Source organism: Calonectris borealis, chromosome 21, assembly GCF_964195595.1.
Source record: "Calonectris borealis chromosome 21, bCalBor7.hap1.2, whole genome shotgun sequence".
In the NCBI taxonomy this organism is placed as follows: Eukaryota; Metazoa; Chordata; class Aves; order Procellariiformes; family Procellariidae; genus Calonectris; species Calonectris borealis.
Window position 1 is genome coordinate 13058902 of NC_134332.1, and position 13008 is coordinate 13071909.

At 56.1% G+C, this 13008-nt stretch overlaps 1 long non-coding RNA gene across 1 annotated transcript; it reads left to right on the forward strand.

The window, feature by feature from the left end:
* The first annotated feature begins 955 nt into the window (after positions 1 to 955).
* LOC142091525 (uncharacterized) lies at positions 956 to 1420 on the forward strand. Its single transcript, XR_012676840.1, has 2 exons — positions 956 to 1224; positions 1330 to 1420. It is a non-coding gene; the product is annotated as an uncharacterized LOC142091525 (long non-coding RNA).
* The last annotated feature ends 11588 nt before the right edge of the window (positions 1421 to 13008 follow it).

Here is a 13008-nt window from a genome sequence, read left to right on the forward strand (position 1 = left end):
TGTGTGGACATCTGTAGGGCTGTGCTTTGGGTCTGAGAGCGTTCTGTATTTTTGCTGTTGGAAGGTGGAATAGAGCATGTGCCTGTTAAATCTAAGGACAGTCAAAAGCTGGGAGGGACCATAAACAGGTTTGGTGGCACAAGTGCAGTTTTAAAAGATCTTGACCGTTTGGAGAAATGGCCTGAAAAAAATCATTCTTTTTTTTGCAAGGAGGCAGTTCACAAGGACAGATGGGTTGCTGTACTCTTTAACAAAAATATTCAACTTGGGACATATAGGGTGAGGAAATCTTGGCTATACATAGGCTTGAGAAAATGTACGTAGGTATCTGTGTCTGTCACCTGCGTGTATCTATGAAAGTGGTTCTAGTGAAACCATAGCTGCCAATGAGTCAAAAAAAGGCACAGTTGTCTAAAAAATGCAAAAGCTCTAGTGGCCTGTATCAACAACTGCACCAAAGATGATGCAAAATACTTTTTCCTCCACTCAGTTGTATTCTTCACAAACCTTCACAGAAAAAGGAAGCTTTAGATTCCTACCCAGTTTTATGCTAAAGGGTTTTTTCCTCTCTCAGTAGAATGTCAACTGCCACCATTTCACTGTGGTTGCCCTTTCTTCTGCCATGAAAGTACAAGACAGATGGAAAGGATCCATAGTGGTCTGCAAGTACAAAGTACATCTATGATGTGTGTCTGCATTTTTTCTAAGGTACTTGTAGTATGGACTTTAAAATTAACGTTAAGAATATGCCATCTCTCCTTCTGTAGTTTTGCTATGAAATATTTTAACACAGATACTAAAAATAAAATAAGGACTGTGCTGGAGCATATTATGCCTATGCAAAGCTTGCTTCCCTCCGTTTATTTTCTCTTCCTGAAAGCATAATCTTCTGTTTCTGCATGCTTACTATTAAATGATACTGTGAAAATAATTTTGTACTAAAAGAGGAAAAAAACTGTAAGAGTTCAGATGTTCAGAAGAAACAGACTTTGTTTTCATAATAAAAGCTTTATGCTTTTTCAGTCAATAAGTTTTTAAAATATCTTATAGGAGTGCTCAAAAACCTTACTGAGATACTAGCATCTGTACTAAAAGCAATCAAAGTCAAAGAAGAGACATAGACAAAACAGGACAAATCGACATCGCTTCTGTGTGTTTTCCAGGCTTTCCCAAGAAGCGTTAGCAGCCTCGTAACTAGTGACAGTGAGTCCTGATGTGTTTTTGGTGACTTACTGCTTCAATAATGTCCTTTTTCCTTAACCTACAGTGTGTAATTTTGACTTCCGGTGGAAAGAGATTTTCCAGAATGGAAGTCTTTCTCATTCAAAGAAGTTGCATTTTATGAACTTCCCATCAGAGTGGATCTTAAGAGATGATGTACTTGGCAGTAGAAGTCATCAGCAATGAGACTTTTCACTCTCTCTCTTAAAAAAAAAAAAAAAAAAAGTCAGTCCATTTCCTTCCAAAGACCCAAGCACAGCACGTCTTCCAATTGTTGATATATTGCTGGTCTTTGGTTCTCAGGTGTAACAGTCGAGATATCATAAAAAAAGTTAAAATTGTATAATTGACAAACTATATATAAAAAGATTTCAAAATAAAAACATATATATACACTATATTATAGGAAGGATTTTAGCATATAAAAAATTCTAAATAGACATATATAGGGTTTTAAAATACAAAAATAACTCATATATAAATTAAAAAATAAAGGTCTTTGAAATGCAAAAAGGATTATATATTTTATATATGAAGGAATTTAAAATAGAAAAAAGTCTGAATAGGTAGAGCTATCTACACTTACTATGTGCTACATAGTCTAAATAGATATATGTAATCTAAGAGATTATACATAAGTGTAAATGGATATCTAAGTCTAAATAGATATAAGTGTAAATATATATCTCAGTCTATAAAAGATATAGGTGTAAATATATGTAAGTATAAATAGAGAAGTCTATAAAGATATCTAAGCATCAAAATATATAAGTCTAAATAGATATTATATATAATAAGTGGGAAATAGGGGGGGATAAGTGAGAAATAGGGGGGGATAAGTGAAACATAAATATATTCCCTAAATATATAGATGTGTAAATGATACATAAGTGTAAATGTCTATGATAGATAAGGTTTTTAAAATGCAAAGAAACCCTGTTTATAGAAAGGATTTAAAAACTCGAAACCTCCGCCCCCCTCGAAATACCTCTCTATTGAAGATAGAAAAGTGCTTTCAAAAGCTGCCTCTTCCCCGTTCTCCTTTTCTGTCTTTTCCCGTCCTGATTTGGGGCCAGTTCCCCAAACGGGGACTTTCCCCTGTGTGGCAGCGCAGACAGAGTGGGACCTGCCACCACGGCATAAAAATACCCCAAAACCCCTGATTCTGGGTCTGCAAGGGGGGGGGGGGAAAAAACACCACGACAATTTGGGGGAAAAATACCCAATTTGGAGCTCCTGGGAAAGCCAAATCCACCTAGATTTGTGCAGCCAGAAAACAAAAACCCCTCATTTTCATGCACAAAACCAAAAGCAAAAATCACCAATTTTTATGTTGTGGAAAAGTCTCCAAAATTGAATATTTTGGAAAAGAAAAAAAAAAAAACAAAACCAATTTGGGGTGAAACACCAGCAGTTTGACGGGCATCGCTCGGGGTTGTCTAGTGTGGGTTATCTGGTGTGGGTCAGTTATCTGGAATGGATTATCTGTTGCAGATTATCCCAGGTGAGTTATCTGCTGTGGATGGTCCCGGGTGGACCCCCTGGTGTAGGTCACCCCCACGCATGTCCCCCCACGCATCTCTCTACCCATACACGCCCCTCCCAGTGTGCGCCCCGCCTTTCCCGTGCTAGGTTTTCCCCCCGTGCGAGGTTTTCCCCGTGACGCGCCCCCCATATCCCCTGCCCTCCTGCCTTGTGCCCGCATTGCCCTCCTCTCTCCTCTCCCTCCTCCCACCCCCCGTGTTCCGCACTGCCTCCCCGTAACCCCTCTGCCCCGGACCCCTGGGGTGCTACCTGCCCCACCGACCTGCCCATTGCCCCCCGCCCAAACTCTGGCACCCCCCTCCTGCTCCCCTGCACCTCACTCCCATCCCACTCTCCCTCCTCTTGCCTTTTGGGTTTGTGCTGAAAACAGCGTTGATGACGCAGGGATGAGTTAGTTCCTGCTGAGCAGCGCTTGCACAGCGCCAGGGGCTGTTCTGCTCCTCGCCCTGCCCTGCCAGCGAGCAGGCTGGGGGTGCACGAGGGTTTGGGAGGGGACACAGCTGGGACAGCTGACCCCAACTGACCCAAGGGATATTCCAGACCATATGATGTCATGTAATAAAACTAGGGAGGAGGCTGGCAGGGGGGCCGCTGCTGGGCTGTGGCTGGCTGGGCATCGGTCGGTTGGTGGCGAGCAATTGTTTTCATTTGTACTGCTTGTGTGTCTTGGGTTTTCCTCTCTGTTGTTTTTTTTTTGTTCCCCTTTTCCTTACAAGTGGAGTTTTTTCACTTTGCCCTTCCAATTCTCTACCCCATCCCACTGAGGGGGGAGCGAGTGAGTGGTTGTGTGGTGCTTAGTTGCCGGCTGGGATTAAACCATGACACAAGGTTACTTGCAAGCCCTGCCTGGCTAAATACTTTAGGCTCTCCATGTTATTCCTACCGTCTTGATAGGCCATCCTTGTTCTTTCCTGCTGCTTTAAAGTGCCTTGTGCTCCGTAAACAGGCTGGGAAGTGTGGTTGTTGCAGAAACTGCTACACCCTGTGACTCCTTGGGTTGTTAGCTTTGCCCCATGTATGGACTGCCGAGGTCGTCGGCTCTGCACGGGACGCAGGCAGCCCGCAGAGCTTGACGCCAAGCCGTTCCTTTCCTCTCTGCGCAGTAGCGGTTCTGCCGCTGCTACAGGCAGCCACTTGCTCGAGGGCGAGGGGCTGGGATGACGACAGGCTGCTGCACACTTCAGTTGAACTAAGACGCTGTTCTCTGGGGACCCGGTACAAGGAGAGCTCAGGTACGTTCTGTACTGCCGATGGCTCTTCACAAGGGAAGCGTGCTCTGGTTTTAGCAGAAAAAGGTGACGGTCACAGGCAGCCACCTATCACTGTGCACAGCTCAGCTATTTGGCAGGGGTCTTGCTTGTTCGAGTAGAGGCGTATTCCTCGCCTTGCAGTCTCGATGTCAAAACAATTGGGGGTTCAAGCTACAAAAGCCTTTTGACATCGAAGCGAGATGGCAGCTGGGTTTCTACCAGCACAGTACTTAGCTGTATTGCTAGGTGAAAATGGCTTGCAGGCCAGGAGATATGCAGAGGGGTCTAAAATAAAGAAACCAAGTGTTGAAGTGATTGTTTTAAGGAGGCAAATTAGGCAGCTAAAGGAACCGAGCTGCTCACCTGTCACATTGGCAGAACAGCCCCTCCAGCCCACTAAGTACTGCGTGTTGCAGGCAGCAAAGTGCAACTGTGCCGCTTGCTGGCAGGAGCGGCAAGGAGTGCAGAGCTACGCGCCCTGTACAGAGCAAGGATGGAACCTGCCGGCTCTACGGTCATCTGCTGAGGATGCCTAATACACCAACATGCCTCTTCACTTTCCCTGCTTCATTTCTAATTACTTTGCACGCTGGAGGGCAGGGTGGTAAGTGACGTCGTGCAGTGTCTCTCCTCCAAGTGACAAGCCCTGCGTGGCAAGCCTTGTGTGTGTGCAGGATGAGGAGAGCAGAGTGCTGATAGCACAGAGGTGAAGAAAGGTGCAAACACCACAACAAAGCCCCAGGATCACCAGCGTATCGCTCATTTGCAGATCAGCCACTTGCACCAGGTCTGCTCAGAAGCGTGGTTTCCTGATGGACATAGCTGCCCCTCTCCTGCTTTCAGGGTGTCACCTGTATTGCCTTATTTTTTTTATCTCTTTCCAGCATCTGTTGAGTCGCTGCTGTCACTGCCACAACCCAGATGCCACATGCAGACCGAGACAGCGATCCCTGGGGCTTCCTCCGGGTTAGAAAGAAACCTGTTCCACAGGTTCCCCGTGCTGCTTCTCCTCCCCGGATAATGGGCTGGGGGGCACGGGCAGAAACAACCACGGGACTTCTAAAGCAGCCAAAGGGGAAGGACTGAAATACTGGGGCCAACGGGTGCTTTTTTTGGTACAGAGGCGATGAAGATTAGTGCCCGGGCCGCGAGTGGGAAAAGGGCAGAGAAATATAAGCCCAGTACCCCCGGTGAGCAGTTAGCATCTTGCGATGGTAGAAACTGGGAGGAGAGATGGGGAAAGGGTCGGTGAGACGATGGTGGCACCCGGCGGCCGGGATTGGGTACTGCAGGTCGGGAGCCGCGCGTGCGCGGTGGCGCGTTTTTCTTTGCTCGCTGCTGCCACCGAGCGAGCAGAATTCGGTACTGCAGGTCAGGAGCCGCGCATGCGCGGTAGCGCGCTTTTCTTTGCTCGCTGCTGCCACCGGGCGACCAAAATTCGGTACTGCAGCTCTTGAGCCGCGCATGCGCAGTGGTGCGCTTTTCTTTGCTCGCTGCTGCCACCAAGCGACCAGAATTCGGTACTGCAGCTCTTGAGCCGCGCATGCGCAGTGGTGCGCTTTTCTTTGCTCGCTGCTGCCACCAAGCGACCAGAATTCGGTACTGCAGCTCTTGAGCCGCGCATGCGCGGTGGCGCGCTTTTCTTTGCTCGCTGCTGCCACCGAGCGACCACAATTCGGTACTGCAGCTCTTGAGCCGCGCATGCGCGGTGGCGCGCTTTTCTGTGCTCGCTGCTGCCACCGACCGACCAGAATTCGGTACTGCAGCTCTTGAGCCGCGCATGCGCGGTGGCGGGCTTTTCTTTGCTCGCTGCTGCCACCGAGCGACCAAAGTTGGTTACTGCAGCTCTTGAGCCGCGCATGCGCAGTGGCGCGCTTTTCTTTGCTCGCTGCTGCCATCGAGCGACCAGAATTCGGTACTGCAGGTCAGGAGCCGCGCATGCGCGGTGGCGCGCTTTTCTTTGCTCGCTGCTGCCACCGACCGACCAGAATTCGGTACTGCAGCTCTTGAGCCGCGCATGCGCGGTGGCGGGCTTTTCTTTGATCGCTGCTGCCACCGAGCGACCAAAGTTGGTTACTGCAGCTCTTGAGCGGCGCATGCGCAGTGGCGCGCTTTTCTTTGCTCGCTGCTGCCATCGAGCGACCAGAATTCGGTACTGCAGGTCAGGAGCCGCGCATGCGCGGTGGTGGGCTTTTCTGTGCTCGCTGCTGGCACCGAGCGACCAGAATTCGGTACTGCAGCTCTTGAGCCGCGCATGCGCGGTGGCGCGCTTTTCTGTGCTCGCTGCTGCCACCGAGCGACCAGAATTCGGTACTGCAGCTCTTGAGCCGCGCATGCGCGGTGGCGGGCTTTTCTTTGCTCGCTGCTGCCACCGAGCGACTAAAGTTAGTTACTGCAGCTCGGGAGCGGCGCATGCGCAGTGGCGCGCTTTTCTTTGCTCGCTGCTGCCATCGCGCGACCAGAATTCGGTACTGCAGGTCAGGAGCCGCGCATGCGCGGTGGTGGGCTTTTCTGTGCTCGCTGCTGGCACCGAGCGACCAGAATTCGGTACTGCAGCTCTTGAGCCGCGCATGCGCGGTGGCGCGCTTTTCTTTCCTCGCTGCTGCCACCAGGCGACTAAAATTCGGTACTGCAGCCCTTGAGCCGCGCATGCGCGGTGGCGCCCCCCTTCTCCGCGCTGCCCTCCGCCGGTAACGGCAATGCCGTACTGTGGTGCCTGCGGGGTGATGCCGCCGCGTTCGTGGCTTCGTCCCGGTAAGGAAACGCCGCTGCCGCCCCACGTGCGCGCTGCCGGCGGGCGCTGGGCGCGTAAAGCGTGGAACTGCAGCACCGGTGCCGCCCCCGGGCACGCGCCGCCCGGCGGGTGCTCGCTGGTGCTGCCGCCCCGTGGCCGAATCGCGGTACTGCAGCGCCGGCACCGCACAGGTGCGCAGCAGCGCCGCCGCCGCCGCTTTCGCTGCTGCCGCCCGGAAGCCGAAGCGTGGTCCTGCAGCCCGGCGTTCGCGCGCCGGCTGTGGCCCCTCCATGCGCCGTCCCCACCCCGGTGCATCCCTCATCCCGGTGCATTCGTCATCCCGGGCGGCAACAGTTAGGTTGTCCCCCCCCCCGCATGCCAGCACCCCCAAGAGTGTCCTGGTGCTGTCCCCATCCCTGGGGCAGCTCCCCGTCCCCTGTCCCTGCAGCTGATCGTTGGGCTCTGTGTTCCCCCAATAAAATATGGGGACGGAGGGGACCCCTGGGGACAGGGGGCAGGGACCCCCAGAGAGTGGGCTGTGCTGCCATCGCTCCTTGGTGCTGGCCCTGCTTGTCCCCTGTCCCCCCAGCGGTGACGAGCTCCAGGCCACTGGCGGGGACCCTCACTGTCACCTTCCCCCCATACCGGTTGCCACCAGCGACAGGGACAGCAACGCCCCCCTCCCCCGCCACGCACACGGGTGTGCAGGGGCACAGGCCACCCCCAGTCAGGTGGACACGCTGGGGACACCGTCTGCCCCGGGGGTGTTTGGGGTCCCCAGGGTGGGAGCAGAGCTGCAGGATGCTGGGTGCCCCCTGCCCAAGCCCTGCAGACCCAGGTGGAGCGCAGGCATCCCCCGGCCCTGGCCCCAGCCCTGTCTTCATGTGGCCATGGGTCGGTGCTGCCATTGCGTGGCAGGACACAGCTCCCGCCGGCTGGGGCCAGAGGAGCCCGGCAGCCTGGGTACCCCCAGGAAGGGCTGGCTGTGGTGGGGACTCGGCGCCCAGGGCCCAGGGCACTCCAGAGACCTTACAACACGGTGCAGCATGAACTATTTTATTACCCGTGCAGTATCCATGAGTGAGTCCCCATTGTTCCCATCCTGGTCCCCCAGTGGGTCCGGGTCCCAGCTGCCCCTGGGGGTGGCTGCAGGTGTGGGGGGTGAGATCCCTTCTCCCCAGGGTGCCGCCCACCTCCCCAGGGTCATCCCTCCCAGTCTCAACCCCCCACATGGTGTCCCCAATCTTCCGAGAAACACCTCTGTCCCCAAATGTCTCCCTACCCCACTCCCAGGGTCCCTCCTGGACCCCAGGAGTCCCCCCCCACCGCATCCAGAGGCCCTCCCCATCCCCATGGTCACCCCCAGCCCTGAGACACCCCCCCCCCCCCTTAGCACGGCAGGTGCCTGGGGAGACACTGGGAAGAGCCGGCACCGCCATCTCGGGGACCTGCTGGCCGTCATCCCCCCTAAAGTTTTGCACCATGCTCTGCTCCTTGGATGGAGTGCCCATAGTCAGGGGGAGTGGGGGTTCCCGTCCCCCCCAGAGAACCCCCCCAACCTGTCCAGGGCACCCTCTGCCACCTCCCCAGGGTCCAATCACCGTAACAGGGTCTGACCCTGGGATCCCGCTGGTTAACATCAGGTCCGAGAGAAGGTTCCTCGTTACTCCTTGATTAGTTCTTAGGTGCCAGCTCGAGCTGGGTGCCTCCAGAGAGGGGCCCCTACCCCGGATTGCACTCCTTGCATACCTGCACCCGTTGCTGGAGGGTCCACGCACACCATGGGAACCACGTGGGAACTGGAGGCGGCCTCGAGGCTGCTCAGCAGCAGTCAAAACACCCCAGTGGTTTCAGACACCGGCTGTTTTGCTCCCGAACCCAAGGGTACTGCCGAGAAAAATAACCACCACTGTCACACGAGGGTCCTGCACAACTACCACTGCTACATGAGGGTTCTGCACAATCACCATCGTGGTACAGGGCTCCCTGCACAACCGCAACCATTGCACAAGGGTCCTGCACAATCACCACCATCGCATGAGGGTTCCCTGCACCCACCCCCCATTGCGTGAGGGTCCCTGCCCTGGTACAGCACCATTGTACAAGGGTCCTGCACAACCATTACTGTCGCATAAGGGTCGCTGCATGACCACAACCATCGCGTGGGGGTCCTACACAGCCATCACCATTGCACGAGGGTCCTGCACAATCACCACCATCGCACAAGGGTCCCCAGGCACCTGCCCACCATTGCACGAGGGTCCCCTGCACACCAACAAATTGCATAAGGGTCCTCCTGCACTGTCCCCCCATTGCACGAGAGTCTCCACACACAGACCCCCCGTTGCGCAAGGGTCGCTGCACAATCACCACCGTTGCATGGGGGTCTCTGCACAGTCACGCGCAGTGCACAAGCCGCCGTGCGCATGCGTACTTCCGGGTCGGGGACTACAACTCCCGGCGTGCCCCCCGCGGGCGGCCCGGTGGAACCGCGCGCTGATTGGCTGCGGAGGATATTTCAACGGGGCGCGCGGCAGGGTCTGCACCCAGGCGGCGGCGGCGGCGGCGGCGGCGGCGGCGGCGGCGGCGGCGGCGGCGGCGGCGGCGGCGGCGGCGGCGGCGGCGGCGGCGGCGGCGGCGGCGGCGGCGGCGGCGGCGGCGGCGGCGGCGGCGGCGGCGGCGGCGGCGCTGGAGGGGGGCCGTGCATCCCGGGGGGGGGCCGGGGAGTGAGGCTGGGGGGGGCCGTGCATCCCGGGGGGGGGGCGGGGAGTGGGGCTGGGGGGGGCCGTGCATCCCGGGGGGGGGCCGGGAAGTGAGGCTGGGGGGGGCCGTGCATCCCGGGGGGGGGGCGGGGAGTGGGGCTGGGGGGGGCCGTGCATCCCGGGGGGGGGCCGGGGAGTGGGGCTGGGGGGGGCCGTGCATCCCGGGGGGGGGCCGGGGAGTGGGGCTGGGGGGGGCCGTGCATCCCGGGGGGGGGGCCGGGGAGTGGGGCTGGGGGGGGCCGTGCGCCCCGGGGGGGCTGGGGAGTGGGGCTTGGGGGGCTGTGTGCCTTAGATGCACTGAGGAGTGAGGCTGTGTGCCCTAGGGGGCTGGGGAGTGGGGCTGGGGGGGCTGCGGTGCCCCAAGGAGCTGGGGAGTGGGGCAGTGGGTCCTGGCGGGACTTGAGAGTGGGGCCTGGGGCTCCCAGGGGCCTGGAAAATGGTGTGGTCGGGTGCTGTGAGTACCGGGGGTCCTGGGGCTGGGAGGTGCTTGCAAACACTGTGGAGGGGCTGCGAGCATGGGGGGCACAAGGGTTGCACCAGGGTCGGTGCACGATCACCTCCATTGTACGGGTGTCGATGTACAGGCAGCCGCGCTGCACGAGGCGCCGTGCGCATGCGCACGCACGGGTCGGGGACTACAACTCCCGGCGTGCCCCGCGCGGGCGGTCCGGTGGAGCCGCGCGCTGATTGGCTGCGGACGGTATTTCAACGGGGCGCGCGGCGGGGTCTGCGTCAAGGCGGCGGCGCAGCGTGAGTGTGAGGGGCCGCGGGCCCGGGGAGCCGAGGAGTGGGGCTGTGGCGGGGGGGGGGCGGTCCTGCAGGCTCCGGGGACGGGGGCTGGGGGGGCTCCAGGCGGGGGAGGGGCTGTGAGCATCTGGGGAGTGGGGCTGGGGGGGGGGGGGGGGGCTGTGTGCCCTAGGGGGGCCGCGCAGTGGGGCCGGGGGCGGGGCGGGGGGGGCGCTGTGTGCAAACAGACCCTCCCTGCGAGTCCCCACTGTCGCCCCGTGGGGCCGGGGACCCCCCAGCCCTCCCTGCAGGCAGACGGGCAGCCTGTAGGCAATGGAGGCCGCCCGCCCCAGCGAGGTGCTCGAGTCTGGGGGCTTCACGGGCCGAGTCGAGGGAGGAGTTGCTGGAGAGAGGGCTTAGAAACGGCCTTCTGCCCCCGAAACTCCTGGAGCATTTTAAGGGGAGGGACAGGTCCACCCCAGGGCCCCAAGGGGAAGACCTCGGAGCAGGGAATTGGGCTTGTTCCAGGAACAAAAGCTGGTCCCAGCCAGCTCTCCTCTGCTTCCCCGGCACTGGGATCAGACCTTTCAGCCCCGTTTCTGGCGGAAGCATCACACAAGCGCTTGCCCTCCCCCGGGGGCATCTTTGGGACTTGAGAACAGGCGCAGCAGCTGGGTTTTTAGGCTCAGAAATGGGCGCTAAGTGAGCTGGTTTGGGAGCCCAAAGCAGAAGCCAGTTTGGCCGTTTGTGCGGGGGGGTGGGAGGGCATTGGGGGCTGCGGGGGAAAGCAGGGGGTGGGTGGGGTGCGTGGACCCTCCCCGGGGGTGGGGGTCTGGTCCTGCTGGACCCCGAAGGGCAGGAGGCCGGCATACACCAGGACAAACTCAACGTCTGAGGTGGTCTCTGGGGGGAAGAGGTGATCTCTGCTTTTCAGACCCTGCACGCCCTCTTCGAGTCCAGCTCTTCCTTGTCGGCTGCTTAGAATAGTTATTAACGAATTAATCGTACAAACTAATTGATATTTATACAATGTACAACTATGATATTTAATCCTAATAGTCAAGTTTTGTCAGTGATTGATTTATGACCTTGTCAAAAGCCCAGGCTGTTGCAAATAGCTGGAGCTTGTAAGGAGAAGGAGCTGAAATCAACGGGAGCTTCAGTGCGGAGCTGGAGCTTCAATTAGCCAGAACCGTCGCAAGCAGGAGCTGAAACGAGACGGGGTGTCCGCTGTCTGGGGCATGCCTTAGCCTTAGCCAGAGGCAAAATTACCTGCAGCTGTAATGAGTGGGAGCTGCGATTTGCTGCAGTGTCTGTTTGCTGGAGCATCCGTTGGCCGGACTGAACTCCTAGCACGGCTGAAGGGCAGCCAGGTGCAGGCAGGGCTGTCCCCAGCAAGGAGCTCCGAGCGGCAGGGAGGCGAGTTGTCCTTCTGCCAGCGGGGAGCCCGGCCTCTTCCCTCGGGGATTAAATCCACGCCACGTGCCTCTCTCTGCATGGAGGGTCTCTCCCGGTCCCGTTTCCGAGGGCTGAAGTGAGGTGGGGGTCCCCCGGCTCTCCTGGGGGGCAGGCGGCAGCACGAGGCGGTGGTGTCTCCCCGGTACCCAGCAAAGGGGAGAGAAACCAGCTGGCTGGAGCTCCCGGGGTGCACAGCCCAGCCCCGCACGGCAGAATCCTTCCCTGGGTTTTCACCGTTGGCTGGGCGTGACAAACAGGTTCATTTTGTGCCTCCTCTTTTCCCAGCGTCACCTTCTGCGTCACGTGAAGAAAATCCAGCGTGGTTGATGCAGCTTGCTGCTCAGTTAATGGCACGTATGGGGCTGGGGGAGCGGGGAGAAACATTGGGTAGTTCAAGGACGCTGCAGATACTCCACATCAAACCCAGGGAAAAGGCAAATTTGCTGCCAGTGCAGAAAAGCTGATGAACAATTGCCGTTAATAGAGCATGCCTCGTTCCTGAATCGGTCCCTGAGTAGTTACGAGTGTTTTCCTTTCAGGTAAAAGAATGAACTTTCATCTACGATAAATTAAGAGCTGCCTGTTATCTTCTTTAGGGTCAAGTGTTTCTCTTCTGTTTGTTCATATTGATTTTATGGGCAGGTTGGAAATAGCCTTTTATTTTTATATGCATAACTCAATTTGTAGTAATATGTGGTGTCAGTATAGTTAATTTTTGAGCACCTAGATAACACTAGAAATGTAATGAATGAAACATGATGGAAACTGATATTTCAACTTGACTTTTACTTGATTTTTTTTTCATTAGAGTGTTGATGGCATGTTGTCCTGTGGCTCAATCCACATTCTGTTCAGTGGAGTCTTCAATCTAGGACTTTTAAGGAAAAAAGTTTGTCCTTCCAAAAAAGGGCTAGTCATTCATAGGATCGAGGTATAGACTTGGAGAGTCGCTTAAGTATGTGATCAGAATTAAAGCCAAATGTTGCTTAATGTTGCTGCTGTTGGTCTTCACTTTCATTAATTTCCCTGCTGCTCTGTCATGGTTGGGAGCTCTGAATCTGAATTTTTTTCTCTCCCTAACACATTTTTCTCCCCAAGGAGAGGCTACGTTTAAAAGTTAAGTAGTTTCCTCACAAATGCATCGGTCAATAAAATTGAGTTATGATTATTAAAACCACAAAAATGACACCAGTCTTACAAATCTGGACTATTTCTGAACACGTATTCATCACATGCAGATGTCATCGGGATACAGATCATCTGCACTTCATGCTCTGACAAGACAATATGCTGAGACAGGGACGAGCTCCAA